This window comes from Cervus elaphus, chromosome 14 (assembly GCF_910594005.1).
Source record: "Cervus elaphus chromosome 14, mCerEla1.1, whole genome shotgun sequence".
Taxonomy (NCBI): Eukaryota; Metazoa; Chordata; class Mammalia; order Artiodactyla; family Cervidae; genus Cervus; species Cervus elaphus.
Window position 1 is genome coordinate 70,499,851 of NC_057828.1, and position 21,339 is coordinate 70,521,189.

At 43.9% G+C, this 21,339-nt stretch overlaps 1 long non-coding RNA gene across 1 annotated transcript; it reads right to left on the minus strand.

The window, feature by feature from the left end:
* Positions 1-3,862: 3,862 nt before the first annotated feature.
* Positions 3,863-21,026, minus strand: LOC122708231. Its single transcript, XR_006345066.1, has 3 exons — positions 20,979-21,026; positions 14,447-14,469; positions 3,863-3,937 (listed from the first exon to the last, which is right to left on the minus strand). It is a non-coding gene; the product is annotated as an uncharacterized LOC122708231 (long non-coding RNA).
* Between the last annotated feature and the right edge of the window lie 313 nt (positions 21,027-21,339).

Consider the following 21,339-nt stretch of genomic DNA (forward strand, 5'->3'; position numbering starts at 1 on the left):
TGGAGAAGACTCTTGAGAGTCCCTTGGACCACAAGGAGATCCAATCAGTCCATCCTAAAGGAAATCAGTCCTGAATATTCACTGGAAGGACTGAGGCTGAAGCTGAAACTCCAATACTTTGGCCACCTGATGCGAAGAACTGTCTCATTGGAAAAGACCCTAATGCTGGGAAGGATTGAAGGTGGGAGGAGAAGGGGACAACAGAGGATCAGATGGTTGGATGGCATCACTGACTCAATGGACATGTGTTTGAGTAGGCTGCAGGAGTTGGTGATGGACAAGGAAGCCTGGCATGCTGCAGTCCATGGCTCCTAAAGAGTTGGACATGACTGAGTGACTGAACTGAACTAATGGTTTTTCCAGTAGTCATGTATGGATGTGAAAGTTGGACCATAATGGAGGCTGAGCACTGAAGAATTGATGCTTTTGAAATTTGGTGTTGGAGAAGACTCTTGAGAATACCTTGGACAGCAGGGAAATCAAACCTGTCAATCCTAAAGGAAATCAGTCCTGAATATACACTGGAAGGACTGATGCTGAAGGTGAAGCTCCAACACTTTGGCCACCTGATGCGAAGAACTGTCTCATTGGAAAGACCCTGATGCTAGAAAAGATTGAAGGCAGGAGGAGTAGGGGGCAGCAGAGGATAAAATGGTTAGATAGCATCACTGACTCAATGGACGTGAGTTTGAGCAAACACTGGGAGATAGTGAAGGACAGGGAAGACTGGTGTGATGCAGTCCATGGCGCTGCAGAGTTGGACACTACTGAACTACTGAACAACAACAACAAGGGCTGTTATTCTGAAGAGAAGTTTGAACTCGGCTACCTTGTCTCTAGAGATTTCTGGAGCCTCTCTGCACACCTCTACCAAAGAGCCCAGAACAGAACCTGCTTCTCTCTCAAAGGAGGTCACAACAGGGAAGGTCACGGGGGAAAACCAGGTGAAGAGGTAAGACCCTCCACTCCCTGAATGTTCCCCAAGATGTTGCTCAAGGTGACATCTCTGGGTGAGGAATTGTGATTCCAACTTTACAGACCAGGAAGCTTTGACTGGGAGTGGTTTAGAAATGATGGTAAAGCAATTAGTCACAGAACCAATCAGTGTGGGAATGAGGATGGGAACCGCATCTGCCCTCCTGCAGGCATCACTCTTCGCTTGGAGGATTTAATTATAGCCTGAGTGAGAGGCGGTGTGGAGAGTTCTGCGGATGGGGAGTTAATGTTGGCATGGCCGTTCGGATTAAATGAAATAAAACCTTTTGAAGGCTTTGGGTGAGCTTTGGAAAAGGCTTCGCTTTCTTCCTTTAAGCCAGAATTCTGTATCTGTGTCTCAGTACGAAGGAAAACAAAGATGTGATAACACTGGGTCATGTGCCCCATTCAGCATGCCTGAAGTGGTCAAAGGATGCTAATATGATTGTGATGAACTCTGTTAGGTCTGTGCTTGGAAAATATAATTTATTCTTTTTTAATTTTTGGCCATACTGCAGGGCATGCCAGATCTTAGTTCCCCAACCAGAGACTGAACCTGTGCCCCCTGCGTTGGAACTGAGGAGTCTTAACCACTGGACCACTGGGAAAGTCCTTATTCTATTCCCTTAAATAGTATAATTTTTGCATAAACAAGCCACACAAACTCTGCAAGCCTCATAGTTACCTCAACTATGAAATGGAAAGGATTGAATAATGTAAAATTTAGGTTTCTAAAACAAGCGTCTGCAAAATCCAAACTGTGTGAAAAAATATACATGTATAAATATATATGTACATATATATTTAAGGCAAGACTATAGAAGCAATTTGACCACACAGACCATAAGCTCTTCAAGGGCAGGGACCACCTCTTTAATTTCTTTTGATTCCCCCTAATGCTTGGTACTTAGCACTAAGCAGGTGTCCAGTAAGCCTTGTTGGCTGTCAAGCCAAGTGTTAAGATGCAGAAGCTTTATTTGTCTGCACAAATCTGTTCTGGGGGCCATCCCTGCCAAAGCAGGCCAGGGAATTAAAGACTCTATAATTAGGCCTAGAGTGTTGCACCAGGCACTCTGTGTCCCTGTTTGTCAACGTGTCCCCATGATGATGTAGTGACAGTTGCCAGTCTCTCTGGGGCCTGTATTCAGCTAATAGGAATGTTAATTTCACTTTATTTTTCTTCTTGACAGAGGAAAAGCTTGTCATTCAAGCCCATCACAGAAGTGCTATTGTTTTATAACTCAAAAAAAGGGATTTCCCTCCTTCCACCCTTAAACTGCAAGTCACGGGTTGAGGGTTTAAGTTAGAAAAAGGAAACAAAAAAAGGAAAGTGTGCAAAATAAAACACATGTGGTGTGGATAGTCTGAAAAAGGAAATACATATATGACTTAATCCCATTTATGAAGAATTTATGATATCAGGAATTGGACTTTATTTTTGCAAAACCTCATGGCAATGCTAGTATATTATTTGCCCTTTTTACAAATGAGAAAATAGGTTCAACAGCTTGCCCACATTCACATAAGTGGTAGCTGGTGTGAAAGATCATGTCTCCGATCCCCAACTTGCTATGCTTAATCTGTCGTCTCTTCCCCCACTCCCACTTACTGTTATCTTTCCTGTTCCCTGTTCCATAGGGAGGGAGGGAGCAGGCCGTGGTGTGTTTCTACAGTTGCCTTTCTTCTGCCTTCTCCCTGTCTTCAGTTTGTGCTAAATAGATAAATTAGTAGTCCTCTGAAAAACATGTTATGATTGTTCTGTTTGTAGGCAATTCTCCATAGAGTTCTAGGAGCTGAATGTAATATTTCAAAAATTTTTCAAGTGTTTTCCTCTTCTGTCCCTATTACTTTAGCTAAAAAAAAAAAAAAAGAAAAGAAAAAGAGCTAGGGTTAGGAATAATAGCAGTCACAAAGACATATCAGTGTTTACAACTGAGAGTTACTGGTTTACCTGATCCTCATAACAAACCCTTGACGGCAAGTAGGGCAGTGTGGTTAATCTTGAATTGATAAATGAGGAAGGGGAACTCTGTGTTTTAAAGGACTTGCTCAAGATCACTCAGATGGTGAAGAAAGCATGGCATTCAAATCTAGATCATTGACTCTTAACTTAGGATTCTTGAAAGTACAGCGGAGTGCGATTTAAATACTCAGTACTGCTAGCTTTCTAGGGGATTTGGGGCCAGATGGCAACCTGACTTCATCCCACTTCCCCATCATTCCCAACACTAAACCTAGTTGTCAGTCCTGATTCAAACAGCTGCCGGGCTGGCAGGCGGCTCAGAGCAATTAAGACCTTAGACTCCATGGGAGTTCCAACAACTGGGAGAGGTCCCAAAGAGCAGACAAAGAAAATTGACACAAACAAGGGTGCCCCTCAGCCAGATACGTGATGATCAAACAAGAAAATGGGAGCAAGGCAGAGCAGCCTGGGAGACACTTGCCCAACTTAATCAAGAAAATGAGACCACTTATGGGGATTTAAGGATAGCTCAAAATAGAATTTACATCTAAGAACTGTGACTTGTGAGCGATAATGCTTAGTAAACAATTTGAAGGTGAGGACGGACACTGTTGAGATTCAAATGATAATTTGCAAGACCAGGTGGAAGAAAAAATCTTAAAGCAAAAGATAAAAGCCAACCAACCCAAACAAACAAAAACACAAAAAAGGCAATCATGAGGGAAAAGTTAAAAGACTTGAAGAACAGATCCTGGATGGTTAGCATGTGACATAGGAATAGAAGGAGAAAACAGAAGAAATGGAGGAGAAACAGTAATAAAACAGAGGCTACTAAAGGAATCTAAGAGGAGGTGGTGGGTGACGGGCAGTTCCTCTAACCCATGGGATTCAGACTTTGATCAATAATGATGGTTGCTCAGTCGTGTCTGACTCTCTGGGACCCCATGAAAGAGTCCATGGCATTCTCCAGGCCAGAATACTGGAGTGGGTAGCCGTTCCCTTCTCCAGGGGATCTTCCCAACCCAGGGATCAAACCCAGGTCTCCCGCATTGCAGGCGGATTCTTTACCAGCTGAACCACCAGGGAAGCCCAAGAATACTGGAGTGGGTAGCCTATCCCTTCTTCAGTGGATCTTCCCGACCCAGGAATCGAACCGGGGTCTCCTGCAGTGCACGCGGATTCTTTACCAGCTGAGCTACCAGGGAAGCCCAAGTAATGATGGAGAGGTTAATTTTTTGATTTTCAGTGTATTGAACACTATGTGTATGTATGTGTATAATCTTACAGTCTAAGGTGTAAAGAGATGTATGAAGACAAATATATATATAATGTGTATTACTACATGTGAGTGTGTGTGTATATATTTGCCCTCCCCTCCCTGTCCCACTTCTGTGTCTCCTCCTACCTTAAACTGTAAGTTTAAAGGCAAGACCTCTATGTTTGTGATCTGTGGTGGCTTGTGTCTCTGAATCTAGAAAGTATTTAAGGTTGGTGACCCATTCCCTCTCACTTCTACCTTTCCCTTGCACTTTCTCTTTGTTCTCTGGCCAGAACATTCAGCTTTTAATATGTATTTGTTGAATACTGGTTGCTTCGGGAGGGAAAGAAACCATGAGAAATGATTTTGGGGAATGATTTTGGGAGAGGCTACCATTTTTTTCCTTAAAATCACAGCTGCCTCCAGACGAAGCTGTGAAGTGGCACATTGTCCCCACCGATCCACTCACCTGTCCCATGTTAGGACTTTAAAGATCCGTTCTCTGTCTTACTCTCACCCTCTGTCAACAGAGGCCCCCAATCCAAAGAGATACCAATCATTGCTTTCTTATGCAAATTCTTCAAAACCTAATTGTGCCCATTCCTTTGGTTCAAATCTAATAACTTCTAAAGAGTGAAATTTCAGGTATTATCGGATCATGAAACAAAGTATTTGGGGTCAGGAGAGCCTTTGATGAGCTCCTCAAATGACAAGGATTGACCCCTAGAAGAGTCATTTAATAGGAAACACTAGCAGGTTTGGAGGGCAGACTTGGTCAACTCACATAAAATGGCAGAACCAATGGTCTTCAGTTTGAAGCTGGCAGCGTCCTGATGGCTAATCAGGTAGGTTTCAGTATAACCTTTCTTTCTTACCCTGCTTCTGAATGACCAGGCCCTAGAGTGGCAAACCAAGTGTAAGATGCTCAGGCGTCTTTTAAAATGGAGCCAAGAAAGGACTGACAGATGAGCACGCAGAGAGGACTGAGAAATATTCAACGGGGACAAACTGAGCGGAAAGGAAAGGAAGCAAACAGCTGAGCCGGCTTCCCAGGAGTATTAACTCAGGCATCAGAGGGAAACCTGATGACAATGAAAGCAGCAGTCAGAGACCTTGTTGTGGGAGCAGAGGACAATAAGGCAGAACTACAGAGCTGCAAGCACAGGCTGTCGGTGCCTCCCAGAGCCCGGCCTCCTGGCCCCGGTGAGGCGGGGAGGGTGAGGAGGAGGCAGATAGAGAGGGGAGCACCAGCGGGAGCGGGCTGGGAGGAAGGAGCAGGCGCTGGGGCCACGTGGGCGAGGCTGTGACTGAGAGGAGAACCCGAGAGTTGAATTTCTCCAGATTTCATTTACTCCACATCAACATGGGAAACCGAGAGGGCTGGAGAGGTGAAGGGCCTGCACAGCTGGGCCGCATGACGTGCTCTGGACCACCCCTCATCTTTTTCTCTTTTTCGCCTGCCTCCCAGATGGTTAAGCGTCCAGCTCAAAGGCAGTGGTGAGCATCTGCAGGATGCCAGCTGTTTGTATGAAGCTGGGTCCACGTTTAGTTGAGTCTTAACTGCTGGGCCCTTCTCTGCTTCCTTAGTCTCAAGACAGAGACTGAGGCCGGGTGGGGGGGATGGTCTCTCCTTGATGGAACTTCAGACAGGCTCCTCTGCATTCTCTTCCCAACTAGGCCTGGACTTTTCCTGCCAAGCTGGATTAGCAGAATCCCCCATCTGATTGCATTCCCATATCTACCCAGATTGCTCATTCCCCACCTTTTGCCCGGGTATAAAATCTGATTTCTCTGACTTCACCAAGAATTCCGTTAAGTTAATTTAACCAGGATCCCCTCTTACCTGTGATGTTTCCTTGTAGTAAATTTCTGTCCACTGACCTCCCACCTCCCCCGCTTCTCATTGACTCTAAAACCCCCACTTTTCCTTATTGTTTTCAGGGCTGAGCTCATCTCTCTCCCCTACTGCAAAACCCCAATGCGGTCGGTAGTCCCTGTATCTATCCTAATAGTCCCCCTGAATAAAGCTGGCCTTCCTGTTTTAATGAGTGTCATGAATAATTATTTTCTTTCACAGAAGAGAGGGCCAGTTATCTTCTGATAATCTAAGGAAAAAGCACCCAAGAACTCACTGGAAGTAAAAGCATAGCATTGAGACCCAAGGGTGGGTTTTACTCACTGCGGCAGTCTAAATTCCTCTTCTCTCTTTCATGTTCATTCCTCCAATCCTCTCTCTATGCCACCCCCACATTTGCATAATTAATAAATGTGAAATTTGGAAGATAAAGCCAGGCTTTTGAAGCCCACTTTAGGCTCTCATTGATTCCCTCCTAGGTCAATCCTTCCCAAATGTTAATGTGTATTTAAACTGCATGAACTCTTTCTTCTTCCATGCAGATTCTGATGTGGTGGGTCTAGAGTGTATTTCAAACAAGATCTCAGAAAATGCCAGTTCAGGTCTTAGATGCTTGTTTATTTCCCCTTGAATCACCTTGAAGAGGTCTGAAAACATACTGATGCCTGGGTCCTACCACAAACGTTTCTGATTTAACTGGTCTGGGTGTGATCTGGGCGTGGAGAATGTCATGTATCTTTTGGAATTGTAGTTTTGTCTGGATATATGCCCAGGAGTGGGACTGCTGGGTCTTATAGTGACTCTATTTTTTGTTTTTTGAGGAAATTCCATACTGTTTTCCCTATTGGCTGCACTGACTTACATTCCCATCAGTTTTGGCTTCTTTGGGAGAGTAGCAGAACCTGGGGACAGTGAGTGTCGCTGGGCCTGCTTGGAGCTGAGCAGCTCCTGTCGGCTTGGAGAGGTCACTGTCTGGGTGCATCCCGCTGTCTCCTCCGCACTCCGAGTGTGCGTCCCGCGGTCTCCTCCGCACTCCGAGTGTGCGTCCCGCGGTCTCCTCCGCACTCCGAGTGTGCGTCCCGCGGTCTCCTCCGCACTCCGAGTGTGCGTCCCGCTGTCTCCACCGCACTCCGAGTGTGCACGCGCGCCACGGCCCAGCCGCCTCCACTTGCATTGCCTCCCTGGGCCTCACAGACCTGGAGTTCCCCACTGCTGGCCTGCAAACCTGTGTTCCCGTTCCTCACCTTCCAGGATATGGTTCCAAACCACTCCTCTCTCACGTGGTTTCCTCGTCTTTAGGCATGTGATACTCTGGGTGTGTCCCTCTTGCCATTTGTCACACCAGGTTTCACACTCTGGTGCTCAAGCTTTCCTCCCTGCTCCCGGTGAGTGAGGTGACCTTCTTGCTTCTTCACGTGTTGAAGGACCCCAGTATTCGTTTAATGAAGGAAAAGTGCACGTTATGAATTGAATTATGTTGTCTTCCCACTTCATGTGTTGAAGCCCCAACGCCTAGGTGTTCCAGTACCTCAGGATGTGGGTCTGGAGATCAGACCTTTACAGAGATAATTAAGGTTATGGTTAAACGAGGCTGTTAGGATGGGAAGAGGAACTTTTCATATACAAAGAGACAGCAGGGATGTGAGTACTCAGAGAAAAGGCCATGTGAGCACACAGCAAGAAGGGAGACCTTGCAGGCAAGGAGAGAGGCCCAGAAGTAGCGACCTGCCAACACCTGGATCTTGGATTTCTAGCCTCCAGAACTGTGACAAAATACATTTAAGTTGTTTAAGCTCCCTAGTCTCTGGTACTTTGTTATGGCAGCTCTAGCAAACTAATACAGTGGGGAAGAAAGTTTCTGTTTTAAATAGAATCAGTTCTTTCAAAGGGATATCAAGTTAATGATACAGGATGGTCTAGTAGATTTTCTGTGGTTTCTGTATTTGGTTTGAAATGGAAAAACTTTATCTAAAGAGATTTTCCTACCTAAAATGACCCTTTATCTTTCACTTTCTCACGGGGATTCTATCCATTTGTTGATCTTCTCAGTTTTATTACTTCTACCATCATGGATATTTCCAAAACTACCAGAGGTTTGAGTTGATAGGTAGATGAGATGGCCTGCAATGTGAATCCTAGTATTCTCAAGATGTGATGAAGAAAAATCCTAAAAATCTTCCTAGACAATAAGCCTGTTTTAAAATAAATTTTATGAATAGAGTTTTTTTTTCAATAGACAAACCAGTAAAAGAACCAAGGAATTAGGTCATTTAGCTCTACTTTGGGTTAAAGTCATCTGAATTACTGTAGTTAGCCATAAACTCCCAAAGGACATTTTTTAAACATCTGTTGGGATAGATATCAACACTTGGCCCAATCTAGAAGTCCACAGTGGCACCAGTCAGGTGCCCACTTCCCTTGAATTGCTCATCTTCCCAGTTTATTGGCAAGCATCACAACTGATCTTGACAACCAAAAGTGAAACATTAAAACATGGCTTAATCAACAGTGGGAGGAGTTTGCCTTTGGAGGCCAGGAAAAGGAGACTAAATAGAGAAGAAGTAGTGTTGGAGGAAGTCCTAATCACAGAAGTGCCAGCAGGAGAGAAATGTAGTCTTCATAAAGGCCATCAGTTCAGTTCAATTCAGTTGCTCAGTTGTGTCCAACTCTTTGTGACCCCACGGACCACAGCACGCCAGGCCTCCCTATCCATCACCAACTCCCAGGGTTTACTCAAACTCATGTCCACTGGGAGAAGGCAATGGCAGCCCACTCCAATACTCTTGCCTGGAGAATCCTATGGATGGAGGAGCCTGGTGGGCTGCAGTTCATGGGGTTGCAATGAGTCAAACACGACTGAGAGACTTCACTTTCACGCTTTGGAGAAGGAAGTGGCAACCCACTCCAGTGTTCTTGCCTGGAGAATCCCAGGGATTGGGGAGCCTGGTGGGCTGCCGTCTATGGGGTCGCACAGAGTCGGAGATGACTGAAGTGACTTAGCAGCAGCAGCAGCATGTCTATTGAGTCGGTGATGCCATCCAACCTTCTCATTCTCTGTCGTCCCCTTCTCTTCCTGCCCTCAATCTTTTCCAGCCTCAGGGTCTTTTCAAATGAGTCAGCTCTTCGCATCAGGTGGCCAAAGTATTGGAGTTTCAGCTTCAGCATCAGTCCTTCCAATGAACACCCAGGACTGATCTCCTTTAGGATGGACTGGTTGGATCTCCTTGCAGTCCAAGGGACTCTCAAGAGTCTTCTCCAACACCACAGTTCAAAAGCATCAATACTTCAGTGCTCAGTTTTCTTTATAGTCCAACTCTCACAAAGGCCATGTGCTCTGGCTAAAACTGAAGATTCAATATTAAGGAATGAAAGATATAGTACTTGTTGGCAATTAATGAATTCTGCCCCAGGTACTAAGTCCATGAGTCAGGGGTCCATTGAATTTTCCTTCCCTGTGATTGAACTGGTTCTAGGATATCTGGAGAGGCTTGGGGCTAAGTTGGATACATATATGCATTCATTCACTCATTCAATCATTTGTTCTTCAAATATTCGTTAAGTTCATGTCCACTGAATCGGTGATACCACCCAATCATGTCACCCTGTCACCCTCTTCTCCTTCTTAGTTCCCAAATACCAAATATTCTGAAACTTAACCAGGATGTGCCTTGTGTTTTGTGGGTTATTAGTATTTCCTTCTACTGTCCTAAATTTTCTAAATTGTTTCTATGATGAGTTTCTCTGGAAGAGACTATTTTTCAGAACAGTAGGCTGGAGTTTCTCAGTTTCCATTAGGGCAAAAAAAATTATTTTTGTTTAAATTCACCTTTTTATTGCCAGCATCTTAGCAATAGCCCTGGGCATTTGCTAAAGTGGTACTCAACAATTTCAGTAAATGAATCCAGTTGAAATAAGCTTCTTGAAAAGTCTGAGTCTTTGGATTCAAATTTATGATGATACATCTCACTGTATCAGCAAAGGTACAAGATGATCAAAGTACTGAGTGACTGGCTTGACCGATGACCTCTTATTCCATCTGAGGGTTCAGTTAAGTGAGATTCTGGAGTGACTAGTTGGTAACACGAATGTTCCCAAACGTACCATATCTTTCCTGTGAAGTGTTCCTCCACAGCTAACTCATCTTTCTCCATCTCTTCCCACAATATATTTTCCACGCTGGGGGCATGGGGGATAGTGATGGTCAAGGAAGGAGGCAGAACATGAGTCCACCAGTTTCCTGCTGAGTTGATGGAAGCTTTTCCTGTCTGACCTGCCCTTAGAAAGAACTGCCTGCTAAGGCATATGCTGAAGGCTGGGAGACTGGAGTTGAGGGTAGGGCCGGAAATGATGTGCAGTCCTGTCGGGAAAATCCAAAGACATGAAGGTTAAGTGTAGGAATTGCTAGATTTAAAAGGAAATCCTTTGGGATGTTTATGAGAAGTAGTTTATCTTTTAACTCAGGACTTAAGTTTGAAATGTATATGGTTACAGAGAAAAGGAATATTCAAATATTTCTTTTAAAAAATGAACAGAAATATCCTCACCCCGAAAGCTCTGCACTTAATTTTAGAATTAGTAATAAGTAAGACATCTGGAAGGGACTGAACAGAAGTGTTTCTAAAGAATGTTGGGATCTGGGCATACTTCCCTGTAAATGAACAGCAGGCTTGGCTTTGAAAAGTTCTTTAAAGAAACAGCTAAGGACTTGTCTCCCATTCTCTTCTCCTTGGGTTACCTTCACCAACCACAAACTTTAAAAAAAAGAAAAAGAGTTTACTTCTTCAGAGCAATTTTAGGTTCACAGCAAAATTGAACAGAAGGCACAGAGATTTCCCATATACTCTTTGCCCCCACAAATGCAGAGCCTCCCCTCTTATGAACACTCCCCATACAACTGATTAACCTACAACAATACATGATAGTCACCCAAAGTCCATCATTTACATTAGAACTCACTGTTGGTGTTGTTCTTCTTACGGCTTTGATCAAGTTTATAGTGACCTGTGCACTGTATGTGTGCTCAGTGGTGTCCGACTCTTTGCAACCCCACGGAATTTTCCAGGTAAGAATACTGGAGTGGGTTGCCATTTTCAACTCCAGGGGATCTTCCGGACTCAGGGACTGAAGCCGTACCTCCTGCATTGGCAGGCAGGTGCTTTACCGCTGGGCCACCCGGGAAACCCTATAGCAACATGAATTCATCATTATAGTATCAAGCAAAGTAGTTTCACTGCTAAGAATCCTCTATGCTTTGCCTGTTCATCCTTCCTCCCTATAAATTCCTGAAAACCACTGACTTTTTTTTTTTTTTTTTACTGTATCCATGTAAATGAATTCCTGAACCCAATTTCCAATGTAGGGGTGGGGGTTCCCTTATCAACATGCAATTCTTGGGACACCAGCTGGGTGTCTTACTACTCAACTCATTTCTGCCACTATTGACACAAAGATAATATCAGATTACACAGCTTAAGGATTCAGTCCTACAAGCCTGTGCCCAAGCCCCTAGGAGCCGATTGTGAACCCAGGTTGTTACTTGTGCTTCTAATCAACTGGTTATAATAACTTAGAGGTTCTCGTGATCTTCTCCTTTGGGTCAATTAATTTGCTAGAGCAACTCATGGAAGTCAAAGAAGCATTTTAAGTAAAATGCTAGATTAGTGGCTTATTGTAAAAAATATGACTCAGAACAGCCAGATGGGAGAGAGGCAGAGGATGAGGCATGAGGAAGGGGTGCAGAGCTTCCACGCCCTCCCTAGGCATGCTCTCCACATCTCCACGTGGTCATAAGCCTGGATGTTCTCTGCACCCCACTCTTGGGTGTGTGTTATGGAGGCTTCAATGCATCGGCATGAGGGATTAAATCATTGGCTATTGGAATTGATTCAAGCCCAACCCCGTTCCCCTCCCTGGATGTCGGGACTGTAGGACTGCAAGTTCTAGCCTGGGAATCACAGAACTGGTTCCACTAGCAATCAGCCCCATTCTCAGGTGTTTTCCCCAAAGTCACCTCATTAAATAACAAAAGACACCTTGAACAGTCTTAACACTCAGGAAATTCCGAAGGTTTTGGGAACCCTGAGCCAAGAACCACGAGAAAGCTCAAATATGTATAAGAAATATCTTTTGGTCATCTGAACAACCAAATGTATGTTTTTCTTAAGAGTCACAATATTGCAGCACAGTTTTGCCTTTTCCAAAAAGTCATGTACTTGGAATCATGAAAGGAATATGTGGGCTTCCAAGGTGGCACTAGTGGTAAAGAATCCGCCTACAATGCAGGAGATGTAAGAGACACCGGTTCAATCCCTGGGTCAGAAGATCCCCTGGAGGAGGGCATGAAAACCCACTTCAGTATCCTTCCCTGGAGGATCCCATGGACAGAGGAGCCTGGTGGGTTACAGTCCACAGGGTTGCAAAGAGTCAGACACAACAGACTTAGCACAGCACATGGAATATGTAGCTTTTTAAAATTGACTTTTTTCACTGTGATATACATTTAAGTTTTCCCCAGGTCTTCTCATGGCCTGATAACTCATTTTTTTTAGTGCTGAATAATATTCCACTGTTTGGGCTTACCACTGTGTATCTCTTCTCTTACTGGTTGGTTGCTTTCAAGTTTTAGCAGTTATAAACGCAGCTGCTATAAGCATCCATGTTTAAGTTTCTTTATTTTTCCTGTGGATGTAAGTTTTCAGCTCTTTTGGGTAAATACCAGGGAGAGCGATTGCTTGATCACATGGTAAGAGCATGTTGAGCTTTGGGTAAAGCTTGTCGAACTGAGTTCCAAAGCGGCTGTACCACTTTGCATTCCTGCCAGCAGAGAATGAGAGTTCCTGACACTCCACATCTTTGCCAGCATTGGTGTCGTCAGTGGTTTGGATTTTAGCCATTCTAATAGGTGTGCAAAATTGTTGTTTTAATTTACATTACCCTGATGACATGTGGAGTATTTTTTTCCTATGCCATCTGTATGTCTTCTTCGGGGAAAGCATACACCAAATGTGTGTATATCTTATGATTGGATTGTTTCTTTTCTTATTGTTGAGTTTTAACCTAGTGTCTTTAGGAGTAACTTCCTACATGAGGTGATATGGACTAAACTCATAGTTTGAATTCAGATTCTAAAATGGAGGGAGAAGGTTTAAAGCAGAACCAACTTTTGGTGATATCTGGTTTAGTTTAAACTGAAGGTAGAAAAGTGAAAGTGTTAGTCGCTTAGTCATGTCAAACCCTTTGTGACTCCATGGACTATAGCCCTCCAGTCTCCTCCGTCCCTGGAATTCTCCAGGTGAGAATACCGGAGTGGGTAGCTGTCCCCTTCCCTAGGGGATCTTCCCGACCCAGGGATGGAACCTGGGTCTCTTCCATTTAGGCAGACAGAAAGGATCCTTCATAAGGAGCAGCAGCTAATGGGATCAGGTTAGTCCTGAAGGGTCATCACAAGTGGGCAGCAAGAAGCAGAGCTTCTTCCTGACTGTCTCCTTCTTCCACAAACACCATCCCAGAATTGTGGGCTTCAAGGGCCTTCAATTTAGTCTTGTTCATTCCGCTTCCACAAATATTAATAACAGGGCCAGCCTTGCTGTTGCTGTGTCTTCTGTTCAGTGCCTTGCTTGAGCAGAAGGTAGTATGGAGAAAACACAGAACAAAAGCTCTAGAATGTTTTCTGTGGTTCAAAGGACTTATATAATTTTTTTTTCATGTCCACTTGTTCTGTTTCCAACATCTACAGATGGCTTTGGGAGCATCCACTGTGAGCACGGTACTGAATTGTTCCCCATAAGAGAAGTCAAAAAAGTCAATCATAGAGATTCTAAGGAAAGTCTTGTGACATGAATGGATGGAGGGTCAGCACAACAAACCCACATAAGCAGATAGCTGCAAATGTGTATGATTTCTGTATGGAGTGAGCTCTTTCAGAGAGGCCAAGCTGGACCTGGGAGGGTACTTGGGGCAGTTTCGTCGAAATTGTATCCCAGTCTGCCTCCCCGCACTGATGCTTCCTCCTTGGGCTGCTGGTTCTTGGGATGTATGGCCCTTTTCAAGTAAATCATGTTCCAGAAGTGTCCATGGGAACCTTGACTCTCATACATGAGCGTAGCAACAGTGAGTCTTAACCTTCCTTGTAGAAAACCCCCTTCTTAGGGAACGGGTTGTGCTGCGCTTAGTCACCCAGTTGTGTCTGACTCTTTGTGACCCCAGGGACTGTAGCCCGCCAGGCCCCTCTGTCCATGGGGATTCTCCAGGCAAGAATACTGGAGTGGGTTGCCATGCCCTCCTCCAGGGGATTCCCAACCCAGGGGTCGAACCCAGGTCTCCCACATTGTGGGTGGATTCTTTACTCTGTGAACCATCAGGGAAGCCCAAGAATACTGGAGTGGGTATCCTTTACCTTCTCCAGGGGACCTTCCCAACCTAGGAATCGAACCAGTGTCTCCTGCATTGCAGGCAGATTCTTTACTAGCTGAGCTACCAGGGAAGTTACTTTGCACCGAAAGTGTGGACTTTTCTCCTTAGAACCTTTGTGGTTGTCGTATATGCTACATGAATGGTGCAGAGAACCTGTTGACATCTGCGAAGTATGTTATTTCATCCGAATTACCCTTCTGGAATACTGCTGTTTAGGGACAACTTTCCTGCCATTTCATTGCTCAGGAATACACTTGTGATACAGATTAAGTTTCTAAACTTAAAAGTAGACCTTGAGTTTCTGTCACTCTGTAGACTTAATTGTAGACATAAATCCAACATGATACATAAATAACCAAGCTTCCCTACCCCTGGCTAACCCCGGGAGCCCTGCAGTGGTTTAAGGACTAAGGGAAGACACTCTCCAGAGGGCAAAGCAGAAGTCTGTCTGCCCTGTCCCATACCTGCCCCAGAGCCTTGTCCATAGTGAATGCTCAATTATCAGTGAAGCAAGCAAACAGTAGATGCAGTTTAATAACTCTCTCCCAGTCCTTACACGCTTTCCTCTCTGCATCAGATTCTGACACAGCTGGTATTTAATGGACACTTGTTGTGTACAAGGCTCTGTGTTTCAAATTTATTAGTTTACTTAAGCCTCATAGTCATCCTGTGAGCTTCCTTAAAAGTCAAATCTAATAACTACACTTTTCTCAAACCTTTAGTATAGTGTCAGACATCATCAGTGAAACCTCAGGGCAGGTTAGAGTCAAAACCCCTTTACTAACTTGACTTCAGCTTTCTGGAAGGTCAGTGCAGTTCTCTCTTGCAGCCTAACAACAGAATGCTTCTCTGATAGTCTGAGAAGCTCTGGCTTCTCTGGTTTCCATGTACCATCTTTTTTCAAAGCTAAAACAAACAAACAAAAAAACCTCTGTAAAAGAAGTAAATATGTTTTAAAAAAACATTCAAAAATGGTACAGAAATATATTTAAATAAAATAGCAATATGCCTGGTTCCTGCTCTCTTCCCCGTGTCTTTCTCTGAGAACTTTATTTGCCCTAGGTAGCTGACCAGTCATCACTGATTTGGGGGCTGCCTGTGTGCTAAGTGGCTTTTGCGATCCCTTTGGACTATAGCCCTTGAGACTCCTCTGTCCATGGGATTCTCCAGGCAAGAATACTGGAGTGGGTTGCCATTTCCTCTTCCAGGGGATCTTCCCAACCCAGGGATTGAACCACATCTCTCACCTGCGTTGGCAGGTGGGTTCTTTTCTACTAGCGCCACCTGGGAAGCCCAGTTCCCAGATATTTTCTGGGCTTTATTCTAGTACTATATTAATATTCATAGTGCTTTGCAACTTCAGTTTTTATTTTATTTACAACATGTTGTTCCAATATAATTGACTTCTATAATTTTCACACAACAGTAGGATAAAGATTCTATTCAATTTTCCATAGACTATAAACTAGGAGACACTGGAAGATATCCAGGGACATAAAACAAGGTGCAAACATTTCATGGTCTAAAGATATTGATGATTTCACTCATTTTTTAAAAAATGACTGCTAAGTAGTGACTGCATTTATTGAGTGTGCCTAGGTACCAATTACTGGGCATCATTTTATTTTATTCTCATAAAAACCACATGAGGCAGGTACTTCTATCCTCTCTATATTCAATATGCAGAAATTGAAGTTTTTAAAAAGATTATCATAGTTCATTTAATTGTTAACTAGTCCCTATTAAGGGTCTTCCCTGGGGGCCCAGCAGTAAAGAATCTGCCTGCAATACAGGAGACATGGGTTTGATCTCTGAGTCGATAAGATTCTCTGGAGAAGGAAATGGCAACCCACTCCAGTATTCTTGCTTGGAAAACCCCATGGATAGAAGAGCCTGGCAGGCTACAGTTCAGAGAGTCACAAAAGAGTTGGACTCGACTGAGTGACTAAACAACAGTGGCAAGTCCCTATTAAGGTACATTTAATTGAACATATATTAAATATAATTACATACTATATGTACATTACTATAAAACTGAGCTAATTTAACTTATATGCAGAGTACATCATGGGAAATGCCGGGCTGGATGAAGCACAAGCTGGAATCAAGATTGCCGGGAGAAATATCAATAACCTCAGATACACAGAAGACACTTTGCATAAAGTGAAGAAGAACTAAAGAAGCCTCTTGATGAAAGTGAAAGAGGAGAGTGAAAAAGCTGGCTTAAAATTCAACATTCAGAAAACTAAGATCATGGCATCCGGTCCCATCACTTCATGGCAAATAGATGGGGAGACAATAGAAACAGTGACAGACTTTATTTTGGGGGGCTCCAAAATCACTGCAGATGGTGACTGCAGCCATGAAATTAAAAGACGCTTGCTCCTTGGAAGAAAAACTATGACCAACCTAGACAGCATATTCAAAAGCAGAGATATTACTTTGCCAACAAAGGTCCTCATAGTCAAAGCTATGGTTTTTCCAGTGGTCATGTATGGATGTGAGAGTTGGACTGTAAAGAAAGCTGAGCACCGAAGAATTGATGCTTTTGAACCGTGGTGTTGGAGAAGACTCTCGAGAGTCCCTTGGACCACAAGGAGATCCAGCCAGTTCATCCTAAAGGAGATCAATCCTGAATATTCATCAGAAGGACTGATGCTGAAGCTGAAGCTCCAATACTTTGGCCACCTGATGTGAAGAACTGACTCACTGGAAAAGACCCTGATGCTGGAAAAGATTGAAGGCAGGAGAAGGGGACGACAGAGGATGCAATGGTTAGATGGCATCACCAACATGATAGACATGAGTTTGAGCAAGTTCCGGGAGTGGATGATGGACAGGGAAGCCTGGCGTGCATGGGGCCCATGGGGTCTCAGAGTCAGGCATGACTGAGTCACTGAACTAAACTGGTGTTTTATTGGCTATTTTCTCTTTGAAAAAAAAAAAAATCCTATGAACTGCACACCTTTGCCCATATTGCTGATTTAAGAAGGGTTACTGATACATGTTTGATTAATTTACCAGTTCTTAGCCTAAATGTATTTAAGAATATCTGTCCTTTGTCATCTGTTTTGTAGTCTTTTTCTTTTGAATTTTAAAATACTTTTTATAGTTGAGAAGATAAAAATTTTTATATAATCAAGTTTAATAATATACTTTCCTTTATAGATTCTGAATTCTCTCTTTTAATATTTCAAGAGGTAAACACCTCTTATTAGGTGTTTGCCTATCATTTAGGTAACAGTTATTATTTAGGATGATAATCAAATTCTCTTAGGTTTCTTGCCATTCTCTCCAGGATAGTTTCGGTTTCTCCTATGTTTGTGGCAGAGCTACTTAGGAAATGAACCCACAGAACTAACTTTCCTAGATCATTTTCCAACAGTGAGCAGCAGGGGAATCAGGAGGAGATAAATTGTGGCGGGCAGACTTTGGGTTGAACCCAGAGCCTGGCATACAGCAGGTGCTTAACATACATTGTTGAAGAAATGCACAGATGGCCTTTCTCTTAACTCAACAGGGGTAGAACTCTTCAGACATTGCCAAGGACTTTCCAGACATTATCACTTGCATAGCCCCAAGATTTCCTGCAGCAGAAAGAGAAGTTGGGGATGAGTCCGGGGGTGGTCAGCACCCGCCAGAGCTGGACGACAGCTTTATAGGGGAAACCGCCGGGACGGTCCAGCCTCACGGTCCTGGGACTCGGGGGCTGGAGAATTTCAATCAGTTACAGTTTTTACTTGGGAGCCAGCTGACTTTGAGGCAGAATTTGTTACTGGAAACAAACTACCCTGTAGGCAAAATACATTCTGTGATGCAAACTGGGAGCCACCCGGGTGTCCCGCTGTGGTTTCCCGTCCTTTTCTTGTCCGTTTCTGCCATCTACCGGCCACAGTGCAAATTACTCCGGGTTTCTTGCGATTCTACCTAAGAGGAAGGACGTTTTATTTCTGTACCTTCTCAATCTGAAATGCAATTTCTCAGATAGGTTGTGCTGGAATTCACCAAGATCCAAAATGTATTTCTCCCCAAATCATAGTTCTGAGGGGACTGAATTATCTGTTTATTCATTCGCTTTATTAGTTTAGTTTTTTCGGAGAGGCAGTGTTTGAATTCTGCCCACCTGTGTTTAAATCAGGTCACTTCCCCAGTGGCTCAGACAGTAAAGAATCTGCCTGCAATGTGGGAGACCTAGGTTCGATACCTGGGTTGGGAAGATCCCCTGGCAAAGTGAATGGCTACCCACTCCAGTATTCTGGCCTGGAGAATCCCATGGACAGGGGAGCCTGGAAGAAAGGTTCATGACTGAAGCTGGTCTTCTGGTTCCCATCCCCATCCAAGTCCTACTAAACTGCCAAGTTCCTGATGTCTGCTGTCCCGTTCTGGACTGTCAGTCTCACTTGTCATCAAATGACTAGCGCTTTAGGTCTAGATGTCAAAATATTTATTCCCCCAATTCATATGTAATTTTCAAGGAGCCAAAGGGTCCCATCAGAAGAGCCTTGTTACTTAAAAAAATTTTTTTTTAATCATACTTTTTCTTTTCCATTATGGTTTATTACAGTATATTGAATACAGTTCCCTGTGCTATACAGTAAAAGTGAAAGTGTTAGTCACTCAGTCCTGTCTGACTTTTTGTAACCCCATGGACTGTAGCCTGCCAGGCTCCTCTGTCTATGGAATTTTCCTGGCAAGAGTACTGTAGTGGCTAGCTATTCCCATCTCCAGGGGATCTTCCCAACCCAGGGATCAAACCAGGATCTCCTGCTTTGTAGGCAGATTCTTTACCATCTGAGCTACCAGTGAAGCCTTACTGCCACACAGGAGAACTTGCTGTTTATCCATCCCATGTGTAATAGTTTGCATATGCTAATTCCAAACTCCCAGTGCACCCACCCCCACCCCCCTTGGCAGCCACGAATCTGTTCTCTATGCCTGTTTAAGCAATGCGTTCATTTATGTCATATTTTAGATTCCACATATAAGTAATATCATAGGATATTTGTCTCTCTGTCTGACTTAACTTGGCTTAGTATGATGATCTCCAGGTGCATCCATGTAGCTACAAATGAGCCCTGTTACCTTTTTATTGGGTAGAAATAACCTGGTTGCACTGAGAGGAGACCACATGGGGATCTCTATTCTGTTATCCTCTATCTTCAGTGTATATTTATTAAGCATCTACCGTGCCCCAAGCTATATCATCAAAGTAGTTCAGTTTACCAATTCAGGAGTCAGAAAGATCTAGGTTTCAATCTTAACCTTTGTCACTTACTAGAGGTGCGATTCGAGGGCATTTACTTAACAAACATTCTGAGTTTGTTTCTGAGTTTCCTCATTTACAGAATAAGATTGTTAATAGTACCTGCCTCACGGATTGCTATGAGGAATAAATGAATTAAGGCACATCAAGGATGTATTAGTAGCAAAATCCCTTGCACACTGTAAGTGCTGAAGGAAGTCAAGTTGCTGTTATCGTCGTCATGATCATCATCACCGCCACCAGTCCCTACGCAGTGTCAGCGATTTAAAAAGATGGATAAGGTGCAGAGCTCTGCGTGGATAATTGGATATCACTGGCCCCCTAGGTCCTGGATGTTGCAGTCTGAATGAGGTGAGTGCAGGGGCATAGGGACCTATGCATGCATACATGCTCAGTCGCTCAGTCGTGTCCAACTCTTTGGGACCCCATGGACTGTAGCCCACCAGGCTCCTCTGTCCATGGGATTCTCCAGACAAGAATACTGGAGTGGGTTGCCATTTCCTCCTCCAGGGGATCTTCCTGACCCAGAGATTGAAGCTGTGTCTCCTGCGCTCCTGCATCGTCAGGTAGCTTTCTTACCACTGAGCCACTGGCTTCCCTGGTGGGACCTGTAATAAGAAAACATTTAAAAATGAAGAAGATACAAATCCTGACCCAAGCACCTCACAGTTCAGCCCATCCTGGGACCATCTCTTCTCTTTGAAGCCTTGCATAGGTGATCCAGGCAGACTATAGCCTATATTCCTAGAAAGGAAAAAATTTTTGCCTGGGAAATTTGCAATACTTTGGCCTAGAGAAGGGTACTTACTCTCCCCTAATGACACCTGACTTGGGAATGTACTTCCCTTGAGCTCCCTGTGAAACTGAGACAGAGATTTGAGTCTTTACTAGGTCTTTGGATTTTATGGGGCTGAAACTTCTCTTGTTCAGTCTTTATAATAATACAAATGGACAGATTTAGAGGAGTCCCAACTTGCTGTATCCTTTAATATATATTTGCTGTGTCCTTTAGTATCTATTTCATGCATGTGGCTGTGGTTTGTATACTCCAGGGCATTCTGAAGGTCTGTAAAATAGAATATGACAGAGCTGCGGCTATACTGCATGTGTGCCGTGTTCAGTCACTCAGTCGTGTCTGACTCTTTGTGACCCCATGGACTGTAGCCTGCCAGGCCCCTCTGTTCATGGGGAATTCTCCAGGCAAGAATACTGGAGTGGGTTGCCATGCCCTCCTCCAGGGGATCTTCTCAACCCAGGGATCGAACCCAGGTCTCCCATATTGCTGGCGGAGTCTTTACCATGAGAGCTTTACCAGGGACCCTGCATAGGAATCACCTAATTAGGGAGGTAGCATTTTTAGCATTAAAGTGGCATAAAAGTCATGAAGTAGGGGCTTCAGTAAAAGGAATTTCTTAGTATCTGAGCTTGGGATAAGGCCTTTCGCTCTTGGTTTATGGGAAAGAAAAAAAAAAAAACCTACAAGTTCTTGCTAGCCTCCTTTAATCTAAGAATTTTGAAGGCTAAGGTGTAACTGCCCAGAGGTGGGGGCCAGACCAGTTGACTTTCAAGTTTCTATTGCCTTTTGGTGTTTAGTTCATCTGTGGAAGGATGAG